Source organism: Hippopotamus amphibius, chromosome 7 (genome assembly GCF_030028045.1).
Source record: "Hippopotamus amphibius kiboko isolate mHipAmp2 chromosome 7, mHipAmp2.hap2, whole genome shotgun sequence".
Classification (NCBI taxonomy): Eukaryota; Metazoa; Chordata; class Mammalia; order Artiodactyla; family Hippopotamidae; genus Hippopotamus; species Hippopotamus amphibius.
This window is the reverse complement of record NC_080192.1, coordinates 70,165,439-70,183,662: the sequence shown is the minus strand read 5'-3', so window position 1 is coordinate 70,183,662 and position 18,224 is coordinate 70,165,439. Positions and strand designations below refer to the sequence as shown.

The 18,224-nt window shown below is 46.2% G+C and overlaps 1 protein-coding gene across 7 annotated transcripts in view; it reads left to right on the top strand.

The window, feature by feature from the left end:
* The window catches only part of REEP1 (receptor accessory protein 1), a 111,157-nt gene that overhangs the window by 16,770 nt on the left and 76,163 nt on the right, over positions 1 to 18,224 (top strand). The window lies entirely within an intron of this gene.

Below are 18,224 nucleotides of genomic sequence, written 5' to 3'. Positions count from 1 at the left end.
AGTTTGCTGGGAGTTTCTATAATGAATGCTATTGTATTTTATCTAATGTTTCTATTGAGATGATAATGGCTTGTTTTTGTTTGTTTGTTTGTTTGTTTTGCCTTTACTTTGTTAAGTGGCAAATTGTATTAATTAGTTATGCCATTAATTAATTTTGCCTTCCTGGATACATGTTAGATGTTCTTACTCTGTTTTCCATATCTCTTCATTTCTTATTTCTGATTCCTTTTTTTTTGTCTCTGCTGCTTTATGAATAATTTTCTTCACACCCGTCTCCTTAGCAATCTCTAATCAGCTGCTGAGTATATTCACTGATTTTAAAATTTCAATTATTCTCCTTTTGAAAGTATGTTTAGTTCTGTTTCAAAACCGTTTGGTCATATTTTATGGCTCCTGTTCCTTCCATATATATATATATTTTTTATATATCTATTTATTTATTTATTTGGCTGCTCTGGGTCTTTGTTGCAGGATCTTCCTTGTGACACACGGAATCTTTTTAGTTGCAGCATGCGGGACCTAGTTCCCTGGCCAGAGATCGAACCCGGGCCGCCTGCATTGGGAATGTGGAGTCTTAATCACTGAACCACCAGGGAGGTCCCCCTTCCATATATTTTATATTCATGGATCTTTAATCCATGCATTATTTGTAACATCACACATCAATCATTTAGAAACATGGTTCACGAAGTTAAATGCAGATCTCCTAAATGTTGACACATTTCATTATACAATATCAAAAAACCACATTCATTAATATCACCATCAGTCTCATCAGAAAAGACTTTTTTTTTTTTTCCATTAGGAATACACAGTTTTTATTTTTTTTAGTTTACATTTGCCTATAATCACTTTTATTTTATTTTTTTTCTTTTATTTATTTATTTATTTATTTATTTATTTATTTATTTTTTGGGGGGTACACCAGGTTCAATCATCTATTTTTATACACATATCCCCATATTCCCTCCCTTCCTTGACTCCCCCCCCACTTCGAGTCCCCCCCACCCTCCCTGCCCCAGTCCTCTAAGGCATCTTCCATCCTCGAGTTGGACTCCCTTTGATATACAACAACTTCCCACTGACTATTTTACAGTTGGTAGTATATATATGTCTGTGCTACTCTCTCGCTTCGTCTCAGTTTCCCCTTCACCCCCCGCCCCCTCCCATACCTCGAGTTCTCCAGTCCATTCTCTGTATCTGCATCCTTGTTCTTGTCACTGAGTTCATCAGTACCATTTTTAGATTCCGTATATGTGAGTTAGCATACAATATTTGCCCTTCTCTTTCTGACTTACTTCACTCTGTATGACAGATTGTAGTTCTGTCCACCTCATTACATATAGCTCCATCTCATCCCTTTTTATAGCTGAGTAATATTCCATTGTATATATATGCCACATCTTCTGTATCCATTCATTTGTTGATGGGCATTTAGGTTGCTTCTATGTCCTGGCTATTGTAAATAGTGCTGCAATAAACATTATGGTACAAGTTTCTTTGGGGATTATGGTTTTCTTTGGGTATATGCCCAGTAGTGGGATGACTGGATCATATGGTAGTTCTATTTGTAGTTTTTTAAGGAACCTCCAAATTGTTTTCCATAGTGGCTGTACCAACTTACAGTCCCACCAACAGTGCAGGAGAGTTCCCTTTTCTCCACACCCTCTCCAACATTTGTTGTTTCCAGATTTTGTGACGATGGCCATTCTGATCGGTGTGAGGTGATACCTCATTGTGGCTTTGACTTGCATTTCTCTGATGATGAGTGATGTTGAGCATCTTTTCATGTGTGTGTTGGCCATCTGTATGTCTTCTTTGGAGAAATGTCTATTTAGGTCTTCTGCCTATTTGTGGATTGGGTTATTTGCTTTTTTGGTATTAAGCTTCATGAGCTGCTTGTATATTTTGGAGATTAATCCTTTGTCCATTGTTTCATAGGCAATTATTTTTTCCCATTCTGAGGGTTGCCTTCTAGTCTTGTTTATGGTTTCTTTCACTGTGCAAAAGCTTCTAAGTTTCATGAGGTCCCATTTGTTTATTCTTGATTTTATTTCCATGATTCTAGGAGGTGGGTCAAAGAGAAGAAAAAGAAATCAAAGGAATCCAAATTGGAAAAGAAGTAAAATTGTCACTCTTTGCAGATGACATGATATTATATATAGAAAACCCTAAAGACTCTACCAGAAAACTGCTAGCACTCATTGATGAGTTTAGTAAAGTAGCAGGATACAAAATTAATGCACAGAAATCTCTTGCATTCCTATACACTAACAATGGAAGAGCAGAAAGAGAAATTAAGGAAACTCTCCCATTCAGCATTGCAACAAAAAGAATCAAATACCTAGGAATAAACCTGCCTAAGGAGGCAAAAGATCTGTATGCAGAAAACTTTAAGACATTGATGAAAGAAATCAAAGACGACACAAACAGATGGACGGACATACCATGTTCCTGGATTGGAAGAATCAACATCGTGAAAGTGACTGTACTACCCAAAGCAATTTACAGATTCAATGCAATCCCGATCAAATTACCAATGGCATTTTTCACAGAACTAGAGCAAGAAATCTTACGATTTGTATGGAAACGCAAAAGACCCCGAATAGCCAAAGCAATCTTGAGAAGGAAAAATGGAGTTGGTGGAATCAGGCTTCCTGACTTCAAACTATACTACAAGGCCATAGTGATCAAGACAGTATGGTACTGGCACAAAAATAGAAAGGAAGATCAATGGAATAGAATAGAGAACTCAGAAGTAAGCCCAAACACATATGGGCACCTTATCTTTGACAAAGGAGGCACGAATATACAATGGAAAAAAGACAGCCTCTTCAATAAGTGGTGCTGGGAACATTGGACAGCAACATGTAAAAGAATGAAATGAGAACACTTCCTAACACCATACACAAAAATAAACTCCAAATGGATTAAAGAGCTACATGTAAGGCCAGACAGTATAAAACTCCTAGAGGAAAACATAGGCAGAACACTCTATGACATCCATCAAAGCACGATCCTTTTTGACCCACCTCCTAGAATCATGGAAATAAAATCCAGAAAAGTCTTTTAAATATTGGGACACTGTCAAGTTCATGGTAGTGGATAAAAATTTTCCGAAATTCTAGTTTTTGCTTGAAATCTCAAATTTTATTATTGGCAACAAACATGTTTTGTTTTTCTTGAAGAAACGGGCTCATTTCATTCGTTTCCTAAAACATGCTTGCCAGATACCCGACTCTGAATAACCATAGTTTGTCAGTCATTCAAGGAACCATAGTGTTCCCTGAAAAATAGTGTATAATCATTACACAACTCAGTGATGCAAGGGCTTTTCCTCAAGACAGTCATCATACTTTGGAATGCAGCAGTACTTACTGCGTAATTCCCATTTCATCACAAGATATTAAAAACACCTGTACTCCAGGGTTGAGATTTAATAAAATTGATTATTTCTGCTGCATCATCAATCACATTCTTAAATGAAACAGGCATTTTTGTTTCCTGGTAAAGTTTAGTGCTATTGCCTTGATTCATGCAAAGGCAGCAGTTTTACCTTTTGTTGTTTTTATACCATCAGTGCAAATTCCACGCAGTGAAAAAGGGCAGATGTCTTAGTATTGTTATTAAGATTGTTTCGACCTCATGAACCCTCTGGACAGGTCCCAGCAACCCCTGGAAAGGGTTTTGGGGTGTCCCAGGAGTCTGTGGATCTTGCTTTGAGAACTGTTCACTGTTCTGTACAGTCAACAATCACTTCCATACCTAAGAAAATCAACTGTAATTCTACAGCTTCATGCAACATGTGGTCCATACTCAACCCCAATTTTTAAAAAATCCTTTATTTTTCCTTGGTTCTATTTGGATCCAAAGTTCATGCATTGAATCTGGCTGTTGTTTCTTTTGACCAGCCTAGAACAGCACCCCACCCCCCTCCAACTTTATGAAGAGTCTAGGCCAACTGTGATGTGGACATTCTGGACCTCTCAGACTTGTTCTCATGATTAGACTCAGGTCAGACATTGTGTACATGATGAGGGGCACCTCCCACTACCTTCGGTCAAGAGGACACAATGTCAGGCTATCCCGTGATTGGTGATACCAAACTTGACCACTTAGTAGAAGAAAATTTTACAGTTTCTTTAAATCCAGAATTTTTAGTTGTTGTCAATGGGAGGGTAGTCTCTTGTCTGATACTATTGGAAATAATGGTCTCCTTTTGATTCTTCATTTTTGAGATTCAAAGGTGTAGCAGATAGAATTCTTTTGGTTCCAAGAAAAAAAAAATACAACTCATGCTGGTTCACATAACGTAAACGTCTAGAATGGCAGTGCCCCAGGATCCGCACCAGAGCAGCAGGTTCTCTTAGTCTGTTCCCTGCACCCCTGTTCAGGCTGGCTCCCCTGTGGACACAAGATGCTTGCCAGCAGCTTCTGGGGGGTTTAACTTCTCATTGGTGTCTAGCAGGAAGAGGGCATCTCTCCAAAAAAGAGAGCACCTTCTGTGGGACACAAGGAGGCTTCTTTCCCAGAAGCTCCTAGCAAGCATCTTGCTCTCCTGATTTTGGTCACACACCTGTCCCCTGAGCCAGTCCCTATGGCAGGGCGATGAGATGTGTAGACTGACTGACACCAGCCAGGATGCACACTGGATCTGGGGATATAGTCAACTTCTCTGAAATACATGGGCTAGTTGGGGCTGCAGAGAGGACCCAGGGAGCATCTGTATCCTGTATCAAGCTTAGTATCCACAGTAATGGAAAACACTTGACTGGGTACCTGCTATATGGCAGATACTGTGCTGTGCTTATGCATTCATTCATTCAGCAAGTTCACTCAGTCAGCTCATATTTAGTGAGATGCTACTGTGGGCTGCGTGCTGGGCCACCATTGAGGGGAAACAGAGGCTTTGCGATCACGACACTTCTCGTATGAGGCTCTGTGATGCTATTAATCCACATGATAAAACTGAAGCCCAGAGGGCTAGGTAGCCTGCCCCAGGCTCCCCAGCAAGTTAGTGGTGGAGCTGGACCCATAGAAACATGGCGCTGCCAGGAGCACCACCTGGCCCGGGACTGGGTGGGACTTGGGGGTGTAGATTCTGGCCCCAGGTCTACCCCTGATGGGCTGTGTGACCTTGAGCTACTCTCTCAGAGCTTTCTCTTGCTCTCTGTGAGACAGAGTGGGGTCAGGCTGAACCTGCTGGCATGCAGGTTCCCTGGCTGTTTACATCATTCCACCACCTGCATCTCCTAGAAGTGTCAGCTGCTCTGAGCCAGGCAGACCTTCTCACACCCTCTCAGCCTCTCTGCAGAGTCTCAGGGGCCCTGCAGGGTCTTTGGTGTTTATGGTGAGGAGCTGTTGAGGACAAGAGACCCAGGAAGGTAGAGGCAGGACCCTCAGGAGCTGCCTCTGCCCACACACACCAGGAGGAGGAACGAGAAGGGAAGCAGCACAGGGTCGTCTGGTGAGTGTGCTTTTGCCCACCCGGACCCAAGAGAATCTGTTCAAGAGGATGTTGGGTATGTTCTCATCCATCTTCCTCTGTGACAGTCCAGCCCAGTGGCTGGGTTTCCTGGCCTGGCCTGCTCGGCCCCACCTGCCTGCTCACCCGACCTGGGCTCGCCTCATCTCAGGAGAGGCTGCCACTGAACTCTGAGGTCAGCCCAGCCCAGCCCTGCAGAGTCCTCCTGGGCATGACTGAGGCGCAGCGCTTCCCTCGGGGCAGCTCATCCAGCTTAACGAGGCTCTGGGCGAGGAGGTGCTTTCCCTGCAGGGCACGGGCAGATGCCCCGGCTGACAGGCTGGCGGCAGGATGAGGTCAGCTGTGGTCACGGCACACCTGGCACTGGGCAGGGAGCTGTGGGGCTGGGTGAAGTCACTCGGAGGGGGAGCTCTGATCCCGGAGGACAGTGTGGAGACAGCTCCCTGGGTAGGTGGACCATCCCACTCACTGTGGGTCTTTCCTTCCTTTACCCAGATGTGCGGCTTGAAGGTTTGCAGACTGCTTTCAGTCTCTCATTGGATACAGGGTCACAAACATGGTGGCTTCCATGCTGAGACCAGCTCGCCTGTGCTTCTTTGCTGTGTGGTATTTGAGATCCGAGTCAGTTACCACACTTAAAATTGGGAGGAGTGGCACTCACATCCAGATTTCTGTCTTCTCTTGAACAGTCAGAAGATCTGGGCCTCCCAGGATGATTCCGGTGGGGCGGCATCAGCTGAGCTGCGTGCTGGCGGCTTCTGGGACACGTGCTTCTGGGTCTGTTCGGCCCCGCCTGGCCCAGTTACTGTAGGCTGCTGGAGGTTACCACTTCCCGTCTTACACCTGGTCGTTTCCGTCCCCGGCCTGATGTAGCATTTCCAGAGCAACCTGGGGAGACGGGCATTCGCATCCCTGTTTTACTAATGAGGTAACCAAGGCCCAAACTGGTTCCAATATTTGATGTAGGAAAATAGTCCTGGCCAAGGTCAGTCATGGCTCTGCTGCTGAACAGTTCTGTCATCTTGGGTGAGTCACTTTCCCGCCTGGGTCCCAGTCTCCCCGTTCATAAAATGAAGTGTGTGGGGGGGTAGCTAAATGCTCATGGGGGTCCTACTGCATATGTCACCTGAGTAGTCATTGACAGTGTGCTGCTTGGTGCTGGAGGGACACGGACCTGCGCTTTGTTCCCCAGACCTAAAGGCAAAACTTGGGTCCATTTAACCGTAATACAAATAAGTATGAGGGTGAGTCAAAAATTATCTGCACTCCGGCTGTAAGTGTGGATAACTGTTGACTCACCTTTGTGCTTTGACTGACACGTATTTATACTCCATGTCAGATGTTGCACTGGCAGTGTGCAGACATTACTTCACTTCATCCTGACAGTAGTCTGATGGGATCGGTACGTAGTAGTATTTGCGTTTTACAGACGAGCAGTCTGAGGCTTAGAAAGGTTAAGGAATTTGCCCCGTTCTTGTCAGGTCCATTTCATCTGTCTGATGTCACAGCCTTTGCTTTGTCTTTCCTTGAGTGTTGCTGCATCCCCTGTGTCCAGAAAAGATCATTAACAGTGGAAGGCAATGAGAGAGTAAGGGTGCAGTAAGACTCACGGAGATTCCAAAGTGCTGCAGGTGGGCTCGCTGGTCCCCAGGGGCTGTGTGAAAGAGGAATGAATGGTCTCCCAAATGCAGTTTGGATTCCCTTCTTGCAGGGAGGGAGGCACGTGCCAGGTGATACCGGGTAAGGTGTAGGGGTGAGCCTGTGCCAGTTGTGTTGGAAGGACCAGACTGGCTTGAGTTGAGAATTCATGTCATAGTGTCTGGGGAGTTCAGATGGTTAAGGTAGGTTTGAGGTCAAAGTACAGGACTTTGCTTTGAGGCAAGAGTGACCTAGTGCAAGTTTTAATAAGGGGGGATGTGATGTGAAAACAGTTATATCTGTGTCAAGTTTGAAGCAACAAGGGTTGAACCAGTGTCTTGGCAGTGGGAATGGAAAGAGAGGACCGAATTGGTAAATCAGTAGAACAGAAATAATTGGCAGGACCTTGAACCCCACATGTGTATAATTGGAAGGAATTTTGGACGTCATCTAGCTTTATCTTGCCCTGGCGAGGGGACTCCTCCTTTGGTGACATCTGTCACAGCAGTGCACCGAGTCACCTCCAATGCAAGATAAGGGAACAGTTGCTTCTAGAACCAGCACATAAGGGTGAGAGTTACTCAGGGTCTGTGCTGGCGTGAATAGTGTCCCCCCAAAGTTCATGTTCACCCGAGACCTTAGACTGTGACTTTATTTGGGAATAGAGTCTTTGCAAATGTAATCAAGTTAGGATGCGTTCACACTGGATGGGGGTTGGCTCTCATCCAGTGACTGGTGTCCTTATAAGAAGAAGGAAATTTGGACACAGACTGAGACATGCAGGGAGAATACCATGTGACAGTTGAGGCATTTTGGAGCGATGCCTCAACAGTCCAAGGAACACCAAGGACTGCTGGCAACCACTAGAAACTACGAAAAGACCAGGAAGGAGTCTCCCTTTGAGCCTTTGGGAGGAGCGTGGCCCTGCTGATACCTTGATTTCAGACTTCTAGCCTCCAGAACTGCGAGAGAATAAATTTCGGTTATTTTAAGCCATCAAGTTTATGGGACTTTGTTGTAGCAGCTGTGTCCAATACCTTGAAAAAACCAGTGCCCTGCTGGTCTACCTGTGTAAGAAGAATCAGGGGCGGCCTGGCATGATTGTCCTCAGAGGATCTGGGCCGGCTCCAGGTACTTGTCTCTTTCCTTCCCAGTGCTCACAGTCATGCAATAATCCAGTCTAGAGTTCTGCACTGATGTTCAGGGCCCTCCCCAATGTACTTTTTTTTTTTTTTGGCTGCACTGGGTCTTTGTTGCAGTGTGCGGGCTTCTCATTGCAGTGGTTTCTCTTGTTGCAGAGCACTGGCTCTAGGCGTGTGGGCTTCAGTAGTTGTGGCACATGGGCTCTAGAGTGCGGCCTCAGTGGTTGTGGTGCGTGGGCTCAATAGTTGCGGCTCGTGGGCTCTAGAGCGCAGGCTCAGTAGTTGTAGCGCACGGGCTTAGTTGCTCCGTGGCATGTGGGATCTTCCCGGAGCAGGGATTGAACCCATGTCCCCTGCATTGGCAGGCGGATTTTTAACCGCTGCACCACCAGGGAAGCCCCCATAAGTATACTTCTAAATGACCTTATTTTTCGCTGCTCCCGGTGGCCATCCTCACAGATGTCATGTGCTTTCCATGCTTTGACTTGAGTCATTGCTACCCCAGTCCTGAATGCCACCCACCTCACCCCACAAACTACATCCCACCCATCTTTAATGCCTACTTTTTCTTGCTGGACCATTCTAGACTAAAGTGGATTCTCTGTCCTGCAACCTCAAAGCACATTCTGCTTGCAAGCACCACTCATTGGGCAATATTCTTCCCAACTGTCCTGAGACATCTCACGTGTTTTCTTACTTATTGCATATTTTTGTTTGTTTTTTGTTTGTTTACTTTGCCAATGTGATGGCTTTTCTCTTTGGCCCAGGTCTCAGTCCTTGAAGGTAGACAGTCTATCTTTTGCTCCTTTTTCTGCTCTATACACTTTATACATTGTTATTACTCAACATATATATAGAGGAGTTTCTAAGCAATGACAGGTGATCATTTTCTTTGTGAAAGATTAAAAAGAAGAAAGGTTAACTAGAAGGGAAATCTTATTGACCTTTAGGGTGGAAAGCATACTCTGGCTCTCAGAAGGTGAGGATATGTCTGTATAGATCTTTGGAGGAAAAACTCTTTATCCTTCTCTCAGCAAGTATCGCCCTATTTATCAAAAAACAAAAAACAAAAAAACAAAAAAAACAGCGACCAGGCATTGAACATCTGTGTGCTGCTTCTGTGAGGGGCGTGAGGAGGTGGTGGTGGATAAAACAGAAATGACCTTTATCCTCCACGAGTGTTTAGTTTTGTGGGAAATATTGACCAAGAGGAAATGAATACTTTTTGACTTGCTGCCCTGTGACTTTCCATTCAGGTGACAAGGTGCAGACAGGCCTGGAGATCAGGAGAGGCTCCTGGCAGCCAGGTTTGTGTTGGATGGCCCGCCCTCTCCACTTGACCATGGCTGATTGGATCAGAGGGGGACACCTGACTCAGACTGAACCAGTTCTGTTTTGCCTCTCTTGGCAACATTCAGAGGTAGCCAGTTGCCATGGACTGAATTGTATTTCTCCCCAGTTTATATGTTGAATCCCTAACCCCCAATGTGAAGGTATTTGGAGGTGGGGCCTTTGGGAGGTAATTAGGTTTAGATGAGATCCATGATGGGATTAGTGCCCTTATAAGAGGAGACACCAGAGAATGCTCACAATCTCTCTCTCTCTCTCTTTCTGTCTGTCTGTCTCTGCCATGGCGGGGAGGGGAGTGGGGCGTGGACACAGAAAGTTGGCCATCTGTAAGTCTTCAACAGAACCCAGCCATGGCAGGACCCTGATCTCGGAGTTCCAGCCTCTAGAACTGTGAGAGAATAGCTTTCTGTGGTTTAAGCCCTCAGCCTGTAGTATATGTTATGGTAGCCCGAGCTAAAACCCCAATTATTCAAGAGGCAGGAGCCGTAATAAGTAAGCGTGAGGAGGTGTGCAGGCTGTGTTCTGCCATGAAGCACATGTGGAAGGTGGGCCAGCAGAGAAGGAAGAGTGACAGAGACGTTCAGAGAACATGGGGGGCGGGAAACACTGCATGGTTTCCCAGGCTCTTCAGTCCCGGCTTCCAGACACTCACAAAGCCCAGCTGCCCTGGGGTCTGGCTCTACCCCAGTGTCCTCCCCACAAATTCCCTTTATTGCCTATGCCAGCTTTGTCAGTTTTTGTTACTTACAACCAAAAGACCCTCCCATCTTACAGGTGAGGACAGCGAGAGCGGAGGGGCTGCGTCGTCCAGGGCTACACTAGCAGGTGGCAGAGTTCGGGCTGCAGTTGAGGTCCTCAGACCAGCTGTCCGCCGTCCTGCCCTTCCAGGCTAGCAGGGTGAACTTGTCAAGCAGACCCGAGAGGTTCTGGAACCATGGGGAGAAATGTCACTCCTCTACCGCCAACCGTTTCAAACACAATCTGTGCTCAGTCATACTTGAAAGTGCCTTTCCACCATCACATGTGTTTTCCGCTCTTTTTCTGTAATCCTGTCAAATGGAGTAGCAGGACTGTCACCACTGGCATTTTTTGCCTTTGAATCTTTCATCTAAGAGATTCTTAGCTCCCTGGACTGGCTGACAACAAAGGTCTGCCCAGTCCTTCCCGCGTTCTCTGCATTTGTCTGCCTTTTGTTGTTGTAATCGGATACACGTTTCTATCAAGAACAGGTGATTTTCTCCCAGCTATATGATAGGGAACACCCGACACCCGAGCCCTGTTTGGTTTCTATATTTATTTTAAGATATATTTTAAAAATGAGCTCATCATTAATTGGAACACACATAAAAATAGAAAGGAGAAGTTCTTACTGTTTCCACCATCCCACCACTGCTGCCCATAACATTGTAGAGAATTTTTCTGGTAGTTTTCTACTTCTGAACTTAATTTGTAAAAATACGTAGTTGTAATTATACGTAGTAACAATTTTGTGTTCTACTTTTCCCCTAAACATGATGCTCTAAACATTTCTGTGCTGTTTCAGACATTTTGTAAATATCACTTTTAATGGCTGTATCCATTCTAGTAAGTTGAGCACAAGTATATAGTAAGTCCTTTTTTGTATGAATGACCATAAATAAATACATGAATGTGAGAGCCATGCCTGTGTGAGACATTTCTTTTGTTTCTGATGGTGTGTGTTTGTGTGTGTGTGTGATTGTAGGTAATGGTACAGTTCGCCTTTGTTTCTCAGATGTTTTCCTTATGCTGGTGGCATTATGGATAAGCAGGTGTGAGTCTTTGAAAGGCTTTTGATGCATGTCATCGAATGGCTTTCACGCAGGAAGAGCTGATTCCCCTGCTATCCAGCAGAGTGAGAGGCCCTATCAGAATTCTGCTGTAGGGTTCTCTGCCCTAGGCTCTGAGTAAGTAACACAAGTAAGAACAAATAGCTGTTTCTATTAGTTTCTGTCAGTGTTCTTTGAGGTCTGTTAGGAGAACGCCCAGCCCCCAATTTGTAGATCATGTGACCCTCAGCAAGAGGGAGGGACCTGCCTTTTGTTCTTTCATTTGATAAAGTTACAGTAACTGTTTGTCTCTAGTGTATGGAAAAATGTTGCCAGTGTGATGCTGTAGATTGTTTTACATTAAAAAATCCATCAGTCCTTTTTTTAAAAAAATTTTTTTTTTATGAATGGATAAAGACTAGGTAACAATGTAAACCAACTGGGAATATTTTATTATGATCACACTTTTTCAAGCAAAGGTGGGAAAATGGGGAACTAGATTGTCTTTACTTGGCTGTTTTTGTATATCTGTGTTTTGGGAAGGGAGGCCTCTCTGCTTTTTAGATATGGGTGGGTGGGAAAGTCTCACGGGAGAGGGGGACGTGATTTGGAGGGAACAGGACATTGGGTGAACATGATGAGGACCACTTGAGAGCGCTCGAGGTGGGCTGGGTTTGGCTGGATTGGCAGGTGGGGCCAGACTGCAGGAACCCGGAGAGCCCTTTGGAAAATGGTTACTACTCTGTATGGAGTCATTGAGAGGTTACGAGCAGGGGTGGGGGGTGCAAAATGGTTCAGCCACTTTAGAAAACAGTTGGGCAGTTTCTTACTAAGTTAGGTATACTTATCATCTATCACGGCAATTTCACTCCTACGTATTTCCTCAAGAGATATGAAGACATAGGTCCACACAAAGGCTTTACTCAAATGTTCATTGCAGCTTTATTCATAATACCCAGAGGTTATGGGCAGGAGAGTGGCCTGAGGGTGAATCTGGCTGTGATATGCAAGGTGGACCACTTTTGGTCCGGACAAAGGGAAGGGAAATGGGTGAGACGGTTCTCACAGTCCTCCAGCAGTGAAATGAGAAGGGCTGGTGTTGTGAGATGAATAAGAAAGGGCTGAGTCACTACAGAGGAAAAGGCCAAAGCTTGGAGCCTGGGTCGTGGGTTCCAAGGGAGAGAAGGAGGTATCTGAACAAGGTGGTATCTCAGATGCGAATAGGGTGGTGGTCTTCAAAGTGTGTTCCCTGGGCTAGCAGCACCACCACCTGGGAACTTGCTAGAAAGGCAGACTTGGGCCCCACCTCAGACCTGCTGACTCAGACACTCTTGGGGTGGCCCAGCAATCTGTGCTTTAAAGAGCCCACTGAGGAGTTCTGGTGCACCCTCACGTTGAAGAGCCACTGACATAGGGCAGTTGGGTTTGAGTGGGGGCATGTGATCCAAGAGGAAATACAGACAGGCTGTTGGAGGTGGGGGAGGAGGAGGAGGCTAGGGAGGGGAGCGCGGGGCTGGTGGGGCTGGTGGGGACACTGGGCTTGCCTGATCTGGGCACACAGGGGTGGAGGGGTGCTCTGCAGGAGGAAGCAGGTAGGGGGCCCAGGCAGTCTTGGGGGTGTTTCAGTGAGACTCTGGTTGCAAGTAACAGAAATCTGCTTTAGATCAGCCTCAGCAGGAGAGGACGACATTTATGGGAAGGGTGCTGGGGCAGCTCTTGGAATATAAGAGGAGAGAGTCCACCTGGACCTCAGGAAGGACAGAAACCAGGCGTTGAGCATGAGAACCCAGAGAGCTGCTCTGTCTCTGCCTGTCTCTCAGTTCATTGAACCAGCATCTCTCCAGCTCCTATGTGCCTGTTTTAGGTAACAATGATGAGCTAAAAAAAAAAAGACTCAGCTCTGCCCTTATACGGTATGTCTGTCTGTCCGTCTCTGTTAGCATGAAATGTTGTCTCTGCTTCTCTGTGTTCTGTTCTTCTTTCTGTCTCTACAGACATCCATTTCTGCCCTAGCGAGCATTTGGCCAGACGTGGCCACCCTGTAGCTGCTAGTTCACAGTCTTCTTTTCAGTAACATGCAGACCTCTCAGTGCTGATTCTAAATTCCTGGGGGGAAAATCTGAGAGGCCCAGCGGGGAGTCAGCGTTGGTTGAATCAGCTCTGGCTGGAGGCAGGGTCCTTGGTACATCCCCTGGGGGTGGGGGTAAGTGGTCCTTATAAGAGAGGAACACACAGCTCCTCTGTGCCAAACAGTGTCTATTCCAGAGTGCACTGTTTTCATCCTTACTAGTGTGATCCGTGGGGGGAAAATGGTTTTTGTTTTCTTTCTTAATGAACTTCTTAACAGAGCACTCCGGCAACGACGTGGGGCCCCCTTGAGGGTTTGTGTGCACTAATTATTAGGAACCCTTGTTGTTGGCGGCGGCAGGGGGAGGGGAGGAGCTTGTTGGTGCAGAGGGATTGACACGGTGCTTTTTTTCCTTTTGGGGGCGGGGCAGTAGCTTCTAAAGCTGCTCCCCCTGAGAGTCTGTGATTACAAGCGAAACAACAGAGTCTGGGCATCCGAGCCTGAAGGACGGGTTCCGGGCTCAGAGTGGAGAGGGCATTGCACTGGCTTCTGTGTTGTTGCCTCTTAGCCAGAGGAGACTCACCTTCATCTGGTTGGTGCTCTGGTGAATTTGGACACATGCCTCTTTCTTTCCTGTGAAATCTAGGGTTTGGTTGCTCATGGTTTTACAGGAATTGTTCCTTTGTTCTATGGGAATATTTAGGAGTCCTGGGAGACCACAGAGCATACCTAGGAATGCATCTTTACCCACCTTCCAAAGAGGGGGAGCTCCAGCTCGCTAGTTTCCATGTTACAGTCTTGCTTGTAAATTGCTGTTTTCACCTTCTCTCTGCCCCTGAGCCATTCATTCATTCACTCATTCATTCATTCACTCACTCATTCATTCACTCACTCATTCATTCACTCATTTATCCATACCTTCTGTGTGCCAAGCACTGTGTGAGGAGGCAGAGTTCGTCCACTTTGTATTTTCAATCACACACCTTGCCACTTTCCTCTTTAGTTTTCGCTCCTCCCTTCAGCCTTTGGAGGGACCCTGGCAGAAGATGCTCTGAGGAGTGACAGCTCCCTCCAGCCTATGCCCAGCTAGCCTGGTCCCGGCTGCACTGAGCACCTTGTAGTCCCAAACCCATAATGCTTGCTCCTGTTTTCTGGTGTTGGCTCATCTTTTCTCCCTTCCTGGAATGCCCCCTCCTTCCTCTCCAATCTACCAACCTCCTACCCATCTTTCAAGATCTCCTGGAGCATCTTCCGCTAGTTCAGTAGCCCAGCCTCAGCTCACAGAGCGCAGTTGTGGGTGTGATGATCTGACTGAGTGTCATCCAGCTAGACTTGAACTTGGTGATGTCTGGGGCTGCCCCACTTATCTTTGTATCATGACGGTGATGGATAAAGGATCGAATGCTACTCTGGGCAATGGGATGGGGGAGAAAAGGAAAGGATAAAGAAGACAGTGTACAATCACTCATAATTCCATTACAGAGATGCATCTGGAGGGATCCTTAAGACTTTTTGGGGGAATACAAAAATTTTGTGTGGCTGCAGTTGCTGTGTATCTTGCTTTCCCATTAACATCAACATATTAATATGTCCCTGTGCCCAAAAGATTTCTCAGCAGGATTTTGGTGAGCTTTTAAAATTGTACAGTCAGTTCCTTTTTTAAAATTGTTGGACATCTATATTATTTTCAATTTTTTGTATAATAAAAAGCCACGGAATGTATTTGTGCTTTTAATCTTTGCCTCTGATGATTTCGTTCGGTTGGATTCCCAGGAGTACAATTACTAGGTCAGAGGGTAGCAAAGCTGTTAAGATTTGAGAGATAAGGGCAACTTGCCTCCCAGAAAGATTGTACCAACCTCTAATCCCATCTGCAGTTTTTGATGATTGGGTTTGTAAATTCTCCAGAGCCTCCCCAGGAGACTGCGCAGCTTTCCAAAGCAGGGAGGGAAAGAAGCTGCTTGCTGACCTGTGGGTGGGGGGCTCCAGGCAGCAGTGCATTGGCCACACATCCATGAGTGAGGAACTCAAGCTTCAGGAAGCCCATCTGGCTTTATAAAGCCTATCAGACATTAAAGGAAAGTGGAGTGAGGATGAAGCGTTTGTTGCCTTCGTGGTGCGGGGAGGTCACTACTGTGCATTCACCTGCATGGGGCCTCCTGGCCAGTTAAGTCCAGCAGCAGGATGGGTTCCAAGAGGCCATTCATCTCCAGGCAGGAAACTGGACCTGCCTGGAAACTGAACTTTCAGCCTTTTGCACGTGTACATCTGTTGAAGTATTACGTATACTCTGCTGGTATTGCTTATTTTTGCTGACATACTTCTGGAATTGGTGCCATTTCGAGGACACTTAAAAAATAAAATGAGCCCTAATCAGGTTTTTATTTTCCTGCTGAGGAAGATCTGTCATAAATTAATTTTTTTTAGGATTTATTTTATTATTTATTTATTGGCTACATAGTTGTGGCACACGGGCTTAGTTGCTCCACCGCATATGGGATCTTCCGGGCCCAGGGATGGAACCTGTGTCCCCTGCATTGGCAGGTGGATTCTTAACCACTGCACCACCAGCGAAGCCCTATAAATTAATTTTTTACGGTGACATTATATTGTCACTTAGTAAACTGAAAAAATTAATTAAAGCATTTAATATGAACAAGATGGGAGACGGGAAGCTAACACCTGGTGAATATTAAAACTCTTGTTTTTAATACTCTGGTCCCTTTAAAATTTTCATTTCATTTAATCCTTACGATGGGAACTGTTGTTATTTCTTATTTTTGTAGATGAGGGAACTTAGAGAAGTTCAGTAATTTAATCAGAGTCGTAAAGCCAGTAAGTGGTAGAGATGATATGAGAATCTGTCTGTCTGCTCCAGGGCCCCTGCCCTTGTCAGTATTCAGGGGTGATTTTTCTCCTGGCTCTGGCAGGAGCTGGAAGAAAGGATGTTGTAAGCCAGCTGCCGCTATCTGCTCCTAGGGAGGACAGGGCTGTGGGCCCCTAGGAAACCCCGTTGTGGTTTCGGCTGGGGCCAGGATCTGCTCTGAGAGGCGCTTAAAGGCGGCTTCAAAGGGAACCAGATGAAGAAGTTGGACAGCTCCCAGCTTCTCTGCCCTTAGATCCTCACTGTGGGTGCTTGTGTTTAGTTGGGGTGATGTGAATTCTTCCACAAACATACACTTTGGGTGGATACTGCTTGACTGGATTTCTGGCTCTCTCAGCTCAGGAACTAGAGTCTCTCCTTTTGGTACCATCATGATTGTTGGTGGTACTGAGGTGTGAAGGGCTCTGGGCACATGGATGCATAATCTACCGCCAGAGAGGCCTCGGCCAGCCCCAGTGGACGTGAGTTCAGGTTGGAGAGGAAAAGGTTAAGGGGAATTGAGCTTTCAGGCATCAGTTGTCAGACGCTGGGTCTTAGTCAAGGCTCCTTTCTTTTTTTGTTTTTGTTTTATTGCACGAGCCAGGATAGATAAAAACCAGTTGGACCTAGCATGATCCAAAAAGGGGAATTCATTGTAGAGGCAGGGAGTTGCAGCTGGACTCCATAGGGTCCTAGCTCCCGGGCTGGAAGCTGTTGGGAAGCCTGCTGTTCTCACTTCCTCCCGCTCCCCCAGACCCTGGTCTCATGTCTCTGCTTCTCTGGCCACATCTGCTTCATTTCTTTGTGTGTGTGTGTGTGTGTGTGTGTGTGTGTGTGTGTGTGTGTGTGCTCTCTCTCTGTGACTGTCTCTCTCCAGGTTTCTACCTTTCATCTATGAATAGGGCCAAACACGGACACCTACAATGACAGTCCCCACTCCTGGCTTTGTATCTCTTTAGTCTCAGTGTCCAGCAGAAACTACTCAGTCCCAGTGCTAACCCTGGGAGCTAGAACCTGCCTATTCAGGGTCAGAGGGAGGTTGTACCGTATGAACCTGGCTGCCGGGGCCCACACAGCGTTGGAGAAGGTACATTCTCAGAGGGGATGAAGGAGGGCTGGATCGATACCCTGCCAGTCGAAAACTGAGTGAGTAGATCAGTTGGGCTAAAGAGGTAGAATTTGGACTCGACCAGAGTCAAAGCTCCCAGGTAACAGGTTTCATGTCAGCAGAAGAAAGAGCTCCTTAGAGGAGTCCAGGATAGACCAGACTGCTTTGGGTGAATAGCAAGTTCCCACACATACAGGGGTTCAAACAGAGTCAAGAGAAGCCTCCTAGGGGATCCAAGCATGTCCTGGGGGTGGACCGTGGCCTTCAAGGCCCCTTGTGGCCATGACAGTCTGGCTGTGAGCTGCTGCCTCTGCTGCAAATACTTGCCCTGGACTCTTTTTGCATAGAAAAAGGTTGGAGGGACATGTACCAGTATTGTGTTGGTATACAGTATTGGAGGGACATATTTAGTATAGCAGTTTTTAAACTATCTTTATTGTTGGATGGTGAGATTCTGGGTGATTTTCATTTTTAAAAAAAAATTATTTATTTGTTTATTTATTTTTGGCTGCATTGGGTCTTCGTTGCTATGCGTGGGCTTTCTCTAGTTGTGGCCAGTGGGAACTACTCTTCGTTGTGGTGTGTGGGCTTCTCATTGTGGTGGCTTCTCTTGTTGTGAAGCATGGACTCTAGGTATGTGGGCTTCAGTAGTTGTGGCATGCAGACTCGGTAGTTGTGGGGCATGGGCTTAGTTGCTCCGAGGCATGGGGGATCTGCCCCGATCAGGGCCCGAACCCGTGTCCCCTGCATTGGCAGCGGATTCTTAACCACTGTGCCACCAGG